This window comes from Leopardus geoffroyi, chromosome B2 (assembly GCF_018350155.1).
Source record: "Leopardus geoffroyi isolate Oge1 chromosome B2, O.geoffroyi_Oge1_pat1.0, whole genome shotgun sequence".
Lineage (NCBI taxonomy): Eukaryota > Metazoa > Chordata > Mammalia > Carnivora > Felidae > Leopardus > Leopardus geoffroyi.
Window position 1 is genome coordinate 113001722 of NC_059332.1, and position 9907 is coordinate 113011628.

General features: G+C 41.2%; 1 non-coding gene across 1 annotated transcript; it reads right to left on the bottom strand.

The window, feature by feature from the left end:
- Nucleotides 1-9077: 9077 nt before the first annotated feature.
- Nucleotides 9078-9184, bottom strand: LOC123609987. Its single transcript, XR_006718029.1, has one exon. It is a non-coding gene; the product is annotated as a U6 spliceosomal RNA (small nuclear RNA).
- Nucleotides 9185-9907: the final 723 nt, after the last annotated feature.

Consider the following 9907-nt stretch of genomic DNA (forward strand, 5'->3'; position numbering starts at 1 on the left):
ATGGCAGACCAAGGAGACCTTGCTGATCAGCAGTAACATGCTACTAGCAACAGGGGATTTTAGTTTTGCGCTGCCAGCGGTTGATTGGCTAAGCCGGCTCTCCTGAGTATCAACTGGTATAAAGGAACACTTCAACTAAATATGGTCTTTCTTTCATCTTCCCTTGCCTGGAACAATAGTGTGATTAATCTGTCATTGGTTTGGAGTATGTTATTCTTTACTGGGTTATTAAGAGACATTATCCTGTATGCCATTGGTTTATAAAATTCCTACGGCGAACCTGTGAAAAATAAATTCCTGGGACAGACAAACTCAGTCTGAGGATTAATTTGCCTCCCCCCAAAAAACCGTGGTCAGCCAAGTCAATGTTATGTCGGATAAGGATTGAGATTTGATTACCGGACTTAATAGATTCAATGTCATTCGTGATGGTAGTAAGAGCAGTTTCACTGTAGAGAGGCAAACAGAACCCTAACTGGAGATCATTCCAGAGAAAACAGGAGTGAGTATTTCAACTCATTTCAAATAGAGTGGGGCTACTGGAGGATTTTTTTTTTTTTAAGACTAGAGATATTATAGTATGTTTACTGATAGAGGTAATCTAGTAAGTAGCAAGGGAAAAAAATCATGATATAAGAGACAAAGGAGAGAAATGCTGTAATGATGGCCTTGAGTAGGTAAAAGAGGATGCAATCTAGTGTATAAGTTGACAGATTAACCTTAGGAATATGGAGAATTCATCCATAATACAAGAAGAAGGAAAGTGTACGGTAACTAATTTATGGCAGATGTGGGCATCGGAGATTGTAGAGTTCTCTTCTGATTGCTTCTGTTTTCTCACTGAAATAAAAAGCAAGATCTAGACTAGGTTATGTTGTAGTAACAAACAACCTCCCTCTGTATTGCAGCAGTTCAACACATCAAAGGCGTGTTTCTCTCTTGCTAAATGTCTATTGCTGATCAGCCTGGGAATGCTGCTCTGACTCATCCATGGGGCTAGAGGGCTCTCTGTGCTCCTCTATGGCTGACACTGAAAAGAGAAGAGTGGCATACTGCCACTTAGAGCCTCTGTCTGGAAGTGTTATATCACCCTTCTACGTGTCATTGGCCAAAATGAGCAACACTGCCATATCTAATTCAAAGTGGGGCTATGGGTGCAGTCTTACTATGCTTCTGGAAGGAAAGGAAACCAGAACATTTGTGAGTGGAAGAGGAGGTTTGGACGATTATGGAGAGTGAAGGCATAAAATAACGTTTTGGAGAGTGGGATAACAGGTGTAAATATGACTAAGGACTGAATGAATGCCAAGGACGGGGTGGGGGGGCATATGTTAAAACCGGTTAGGGTAATGGGCTAGGTGGTGCCAGATGAAGGAAGGATCAGAGATAAAGTGGTCAGGTCCCGTGGAGGAAAACAAAACTAAACAAACAAAAGGTCCAGTAGAATAAAAAAGAGGAGGATGTTTGATTTGCAGAAGTACATAATGAGGAACATTCTAGAGATGGGTGCCGTGAAGCAATGGGACTGCAAGCCAGATGGTGGATGTGCAGTGCAACCTGTAAGTTCTCTTTTTGAGCGGCCCTGCCCGCTTCTTTTGCCAACAGTGCCTTGATTTCCTTACACAGGGTTCATTTAGTCTTCATGGGTACCTCTACATGTATTTGCAACTTGCTTTACAAAATACATGTGAGCTCTCTACTTTGTGTAGCAAGCTATAAAGACTTTCTCCAGTTTCCTAAATTATCAGGAGTCAGAAGACATTAAGTTGACAAGAAATTGGGCATATATTATTTTTGAGAGGCCCTATTTTAAAGATGATAATGGATCTGAGGGGATTTTATTATCCAAAAATAAATTGTTATGACAATTCAAAAAGTACTGTCACCTTATTACTTTTCTAAACTGTAAAAATTGGTCAGGGCTTGTAACAGGGCTTTATTGCTTCCTTGTCATCAAAAATACCAACAAGTAGTGACTATGGTGCATAGAGTAATGGCCTCCCAAGGACGTCTGTCTGCTAATCTCCAGAGCCTGTGCATATGTTATAGTTCATGGCCAAGGGGAATGGCAGCACATGAAATTTAGTTTGCTAATCAGCTAGATTTAAAATAGGGAGATTATGTTGAATTATCTAGACAGGCCTTGAAGGTTGAAGAAGGGGACACGAGTAAGTATCATAGTGATGCCATGTGAAAAAGATTCAACTGGCCATTGCTGGCTTTGAAGATGGAAGGGGGTCATGAGCCAGGGAAAATGGCAATCTCTACAAGGTAGAAAAGGCAAGAAAATTAGATTTTCCTCTCAAACCTCCAGAAAGGAATGCAGCCTGGCCAACATCTTTCTGTTGGCCCAGTGAGACCTGTTTTGGACTTCTGACTCCCAGGACTGTTAGATAATAAATTTTTGCTGGATGAAGTGTGTTCTAAGTTTGTGGTAATGTGGTAAAGCAGCAATAGGAAGCTAATAGAGTGACTAATCATATTGAACAACCGACCTTCACCCTTTTTTCTTCCCCCAAAGAAGGGAAATTGGCAATCCCAAACCTTGGTCCCTACCAAATCACTACCAAACCAGTGACTTATTTCAAAGACCTGTTGGTCAATCAGTAGCGTTGGAGGAAATCTGAAGCAACTTGTCTCTCCAGAAGGATCGCCCGTGTTAAGCAATGGGCAAGGAAAACTATTTGGCACCATTTACTTGAGTCAGTTGGAAGAAAAGATGAAATTCGTAGGCTCTCTCTAGACGGCTTCTTCCCTTGGGCTCACTATACATTTCAGGTGAATCTGTGAATATCCTGAAATGGTCTACAAGTTGAGTTGCTTCTGAGGACTTTTCTGGTGAACAGATCCTTCCAGAGATCTGTGACCAGAAAGAGAAAGTTGCAGCTATGCAGCTGTGGTGTCGCACACAATGCTGTGGTCTTGGTGTTACAGTAAAAAAAAAAAAGCTACAACTGATGGAGCCTCTGCTATGACGTGTGCTGTCACACAGCTCACTGCGCTTTAACCCTCCCAGCCTCCCTCCTAGCTATTAATAATCCTAGCTATTAATAATCCCCCGTTTCACATGAGAAAATTGTGTTGCACAGAGGCTGACGAACTGGCCTCAGTTTTGTAGCCAGGGAATGGTGGTGCCACCTTCCTCCACCTCTTTCTTTACATGACATCCTGCTGCTCCCCAGCCGGCTGCCTGCCCGTACCTGTTTCTTATTATTGTAAGTATTAAATGAGACTCTATGCATGAAATAGATTTTGTAATTACTTAGGTAAAGAATTGGGGGAGAGAATAGAGAGCAGTAGATCAATTGAGACAATCTGCCTTGAAAACAATCCTAAGTATGCTTTAGCAACTGACTGAACAGAGTAGAGACCAAGTCTGACTGAGATCCAAGTTCTTTTTTTCCCCCTTAAGATATTCAAGGAAGAAATATTGCTTCTGCCTGCTGTATCTTCATAGATTAAAAAAAAAAGTTAATAGTTGATCTACATCAGTGGTTCTCAACCTCAAGGTGATTTTTCCCCAAGGGAACACTTGCAATGTTTGGAGACATTTTGGGTTGTCATAAAGTGGGGGTTGCACCTAGTGGGTGGAGGCCAGGGCTGCTGCTAAAATTCCTATGGGCATACAACAACCTCCCACAACAAAGAATTACCTGGCACAAAATGTCACCAGTGCCACAGTCTGTGGGGCCAAGGAGAAAATGCTTACGATTAAATTCCTTATATTGTTGATGAATTATAAGAGGCAGAAAACTGATGTTAGGTTTATATTAAAATGAAGAAGGAAATAGAGGTGCCTGGGTGGCTCAGTCAATTAAGCATCCAACTCTTGATTTCGGCTTAGGTCATGATCTGGCTCGTGGTTTGTGAGTTCGAGCCCTGCATTGGGCTCTGCGCTGACAGCATGGAGCCTGCTTGCGATTCTCTGTCTCCCTCTCCCTCTCTCTCTCTCTCTGCCCCTCCCCCCTCAAACATAAATAAACTTTGAAAAAAAAATAAAATGGGTAAGGGAATAAAGAAAACAAACAAGTTTCGCATGTAACCCCTCTTTCTTCAGCGGCACAGAAAAGCTCCTGACGGACGCCGTGCAGAGATCAGGGAAATTGGAGGAAGGTTTTGATCATTTCTGTAACTAGGTAAAAGCAGAGCAACTCCTCTCACAGACCGTCACTGTGGGATAGTAAGTGTGGGAGCGAAGGAACAGTACAAGAGGAATGCTTATTCGCGAGAAGGAGATCGGGCTCTGTTCTCTTTTGCCACTTCTCTTGCCTGCAGCGTAGGACTGCAGTGCAGGAGAGAAGTCAGAGCGTGTACCTCCCCTGTAAAACCAGACTGTAACTAAAGAGCTCGGGAAGACTTCCTGTCGAGATGGGCAGCAGCTGAGCTCTCCAAGCCTGTGGTGGCTGAGGGTGATGGCAAACACATTGCCAGGAACAAGGCGCCTTCTTCCAGCTAACCTTAAACAGAGCAAGGACGGTTTGGCTCCAGGCCAATCGCCATCAAAAGGTGTGATAGTCACCTTTGCACGTATCTGGATTACAGGGTGAAGGATTCCTACGTGTACAAAGACAACATTACTGTTTTGTTTTATTTTAAATTAGCTGAGTGAATAATTCCTTTGCATCAGTTTTCTGGTAAGCAAGCCCTCACATCTTCTCTGTAGGTGTCCATCTTCAGAGACTAAAATATAGTCATAGTTGTACAGGTACCTTTAGCTGCTCTGTCACCCCATCTTTATCATAAGGAACAGGCTCCGACTTTAAGAATTCTTTAACTTAAGAAGTCCATATCTGAGCTCATGGAATATTTCTTCGTTTTATCATGACGGCTGACACTAGACAGAAAGATTCTTGTAGGTAGACACTGTCCAAACCATCTTTTATCCACAGAACCTAAAGCCTAGCCTGACATTCCCCTAGATACGGTGACAAGAAAATGGCAAGTGGGAGGGGAACGTAGAAGGGAGACCCATTTGGGGATAGAATCCTCTTGCCCAAAGGCATTTGTAGAGTTGCACAAATCAGGAGCTTAAAATGTTAATTTGATGAACAAAACCAGTCTCTGGGAGATGGTTGCCAACTTCTACCAGAGGAGATGCCATTGATCTAAATACTCCAGATTTTGTGTGAAGCAAGAGTACCCTGGGTTGGGAGACACGTGTACCCCTCTTCTCCTGTGCCCGGGTGAGGCTGGGGTGGCAAGGAGCTGGGGAGGAAGCTGTCAGGCTTCCAGGAGATCCTTCCTGTCTCCAAGCCCACGCACGGTCCACCTACCACCGCAGCCACGGCAGCAGCCACATCTGTTCTGCTCCTTCTGCTGCTTCCTATTCTGTCTTTTGAGCTTGTAAACTGCTTTCAAATGGGAGCAGCTATGAGCCTGTATGTGCCTTCAGCTGTTTCTAATTCTCTCCCAGGCCCACTCTCTCCCAGTAAATGACACATTGTAGAAGGTGTTTTATAGCTCCACTTGTTAATAGAGCCAGACAGTTCTGTAACAAAACCTAGCCCAGCAATCAAGGTTAAAACACAAAATCATATAATAGGAGTAAGATAAATAGAATTTCATCTATAAAAGAAGGAGCTGGACCATCTAATTTTTAAAGTGCCTTCCAATTCTAAAATTCTAACCTATAAAACAACATTTCCTCAAAGTCGAGGTATATGTTGTTTTGTGCTTGGGCTGTTGGAACACTCCCCTGTTAGCGGAGTTAGCTTGTCTTCACAGATTCTACTATAAACAAGTGAATGAATGATAAAGGGATAATTGAATCTGCTCCTTTTCTCTGTGCCAGAGATTCAGGATTGAATGTCTATATAGGACTCCACATTGCGTTTAAATATACATTTTTTTTATGTGATAGAGAGTGTGAGCCGAGGAGAGGGGCAGAGGGAAGAGAGATCTTAAACAGGCTCCACACTCAGTGTGGACCCTGACGCAGGGCTCAATCCCACATCTGGGATCCCCATCTGGGATCATGACCTGAGCCAAAATCAAGAGTTGACTGCCCAATTGACTGAGCCACCTAGGCGCCCCCTTAGTTATTTTTTTCTTTTACTTATCATTGTGTTTAAAAGATAATAATTGTCGGTAATAATTGCAGGCTGCACTATCAGATAAAATATTATTCTTTAAACTTTCCTTATTAATGAGCATTTTCTTCCTTCTTTTTAGATGAGAAAAAAATTCTGAATGGGTATCAAGGCCTCAGTTTAACTCAGTTAATGAAAAATTAATCCATCATCCTTTGTTACTTTGTGATTAATGTTGGTCCATTGCCAACTAGTTGCTACTGAGTTGATCTATAAGCTCAGAGAGGATCTCTTCATGAAGAAGTAACAAGCAAAATAGTAAAGTGCTGTTGAACAGATCTGTGTATACTGTCCACATCCCTGTTCAGGATGGGTGAGAGAGGAGGGTGTGAGATTAAGCAGTGCGTTCTCGCCTTCTCAGTAAAGACAAGAAGAAATACAAACTTCTCGGAGTTTGGCTCCTTTGGCAATTATTTCCCGGCCGTTTACAGACACCGCCTGTAGTATTAGAAGATTCCCACTAGGTGGCACCATGTAATCAGGGTTCCTTTTCATCAGCAGACTGAAGCCTGCTGGGCCTTTCTGAATCATGAAATAATTTATTGTTCTGTGTTAATTTGGACTTACAGAAAGCTTTCACCTCTCTCTACACTTCTGTGACTTTTTCTGTCTTTCTACTTTCCTGTATTTTATTTTGGTTCTTGGGAATCTGGGTCAAAACCTAGGGATAGGCATAGAGTTGATGGCCACCACGGTAGTGATAATCATGACAGACGACTTAGAGACACTGATAGTGACCTTTTATTGAAGACTTATGATGTATTTCTAGGTATTGCTTCCAAGACTCACAGAAACTCTGCAAGGTTGCCTTCACTTTATGAACAAAGAAACTAAGGTTCAGAGAACTGAAGCAACTTTCCCAAGGATACCCAACAAGGAGGTAAAGAGGCACAGCATGAATCCAAGTTTAAGTAATTGCCAAGGTATTAATGATCGTTGGGTCATTCACAGAAGTTGAATATTGGTTGCAATGAGAAAAAACAGGAGTCTAGCCTTTGTGAAGTTCATAATCTAAAAGAGGATATAAAGTAAAAATAAGGGAAATAGAGCAAATTATTTGTAATTCAAATGAAAGAAATATGTATATGTATATATATATGACATTTATAAGACCATAAATTTATAAGGAGTGTGAGATTGTTGGTAACACTTACTAGGTGTAGATTCAAGAAGACATCCTGAAGTCGACTCTTCTCTTGGAGTAGAATTTTTCTGTGGGGACAGTTCTGAAGACAGGAGTGATAAAGGCAGAAAAAAGAGCAGATATTCTTGGGTTTAGCTCTCAAACTCAGGAATCTCTATTGTTAATGGTGGGTTTCTTTTTTTCATGACACTCAGATTTGCTCTATGCCCTTGGAGGTGATATCTCAGCTAGAGCTCTATACATAGATGAAGAGACCTAAGGAAAACGTTTTGAGGGTTAAGAAACCCAACTATTCCAGATTCTTTATCCTGTAGAACCATAAGAACAGCAAGAGCCAGGAATATCATAATACTAAAATAAATGAATGTTTATTTGCTGGAGGCTGGGCATCCCACCTGGTACCTTGCATGCATCACTGAACTTAATCTTAACCCAACTCCATAAAATGTTCATTAAATTAGTATTCCCTCAGAATGTCGAGCTTAGGCAGGTTATGTAACTCACCAAAGAGCGCACAGCTAGTAAGTGATGAGGCCGAGATTTCATCCAAATCGGCAGATCAAAGAACCCAGCTTTTAACCTTTAAATACAGTGCTTCCATTTAACATGCATGCTACATGGCAGTGAGCAAATGCTCTGGCCATCGTAATACTAACTTGATTTTGATTTATAAGATTCAAAGAGCTTTCAAGGATGTTACTGGATTTGAGGCTAGCAGAAATCCAGTGAGAAAGACAGTTTAGATTTTCTTGCCTCTCCCTTCCCTTCCACTGTCCTTCCTGCCCCTGCTGATGGATACACATGCCTCCAACAAAGAGTTTAGTAACTTAGGTTAAGTCACAGAGCTACTAAGTGGCAGACACTTGAACCCAAAATTCTCATCCTTAGCCCATTGCCTTTCTCCTCCAATAGCAGCACCCCTTCATAGTAAATAATGTATTATTAGGTAAAATTTCTGCCATTGGCACTCAGAATACATTATCTCCAAGAGTTTCTGTTAAAAGTCAAACAAGCTATATAGGAAAAACTGCATGAATATCAAATAATACATAACGGTATATATTTTAAATTACTTAAAACTCCCAGCAAAGGAAGAAGAATCTGAAATGCTTTTCCAAATATTTCACATGAATGATTTGGAAACATATGCAGTGATTTATAAAACTATTTGCAATCAACATCTGTGTTTTTTATGTGTTATAAATAGGGAGGTCTGTACTTTATTAATACGAACAGAACATAGTAGAGTTTAAAGGTAAGAAAGCTGTTCAGTTACAGCCTGAGATATTACAGTAAGTTTTTATACAGTCCCAATATTTCCAATACCCTCTAAGCTGCAAAATTCTGTGAACTCAAGTGAGGGAAGAGTGGTCCAAAGGAAAGGACCCTAGGGTAGTCATCAGTTGGGTGTGGAGTCAGCAAAGGAAGTGTATGATGTAGTCACTACACCACTCTGGACCCCAGGCTCCTCGTCTGTAACGGGAGAACCCCAGAAGACCTTTAAGATCCCTATACTTCTAAAGAATAGTTCTTAATATGAATCATATTTTGAGATTTGTGTTATTCGGCAGAAGATCCAGAACTTTTAAGAATGGTCCAGGCTGAGAAATAGATTGTGGACTTTCCATTATTCTTTTAAAATTATTTTTTATTATTTATTCATTTTTATGGAGACTTTTTTTTCTTTATTGAAAAACTTAAGACTTGGGCACATCAAATAAAACCAGTTTCTGGGGGAGAAAAATCAAAACCCACAACAGAAAAAAAAAAAAGTTAACACTGTCTGGGCCACAGCAGAACCCAGAGGATATATTCTTTTAGTTGAAAAATTCTAGGTGCTTCCTAAAAATATGGAATGCTTCATGAATTTGCATGTCTTCCTTGTGCAGAGGTGATGCTCATCTTCTTTGTGTTGTTCCAATGTTAATATATGTGCTGCCAAAGCGAGCACCCATTACTCTTTTTTACCCGTGAATTCACAGGTGGTGAAAAAACATTTTGACATGGGAAGCTCAGGATTTATTTTCAAAGCACCCACCTGGCTGCTTCCACTGCAACAGGCAGGATGGATGTATAGTCTCAGGTCCTTTGCCATTGTTGGTAGAAAAAGTGGTCAAATGCTGTGCAAAGAGGAAATGCTAATGAACACAGATTCACTCCTCTGGTTGACAGTTCCTTTGACTCTGGCCCACAGAGAGGCCATACTGGTTTCTGATGACAGATGGCGCACTTCACCAAAAGATCATCACCACAACCTGACGGTTGGGCGGGAGGCTTACCACTTTATTCCTTCCTTTTAATGGGCTGCAGATGTTCAGTATATATGAACGTGGAATGCATGAATATCCAAAAAGTGATTATCAAGGCATCGCATTCCTTTGGATGATAAACTTCGTTCAGCACTGAAAGAAGAAAAAGGGTAAAAAGAAGGGTGAGAGTGGGGGAGGGGAGAGAAATCTTGAAAAAACTTCCAGTGTTTCAAGAAATGTTTGTATTCTCTTGTGGGCCACCTGTAAACTAATTTAAAAATTTGGGTTGCAAATTAGTGCGCCAACGAGGTAGGCTTAGGTTTGATTCTGCAGGTAGAAGGAATTGGGTTTTTAGGACCCCCTAAGCCACAGCATTGAGCTTGTATGTACCAGACCAAATTCTTGCAGACTTTCAAAGGTATAAA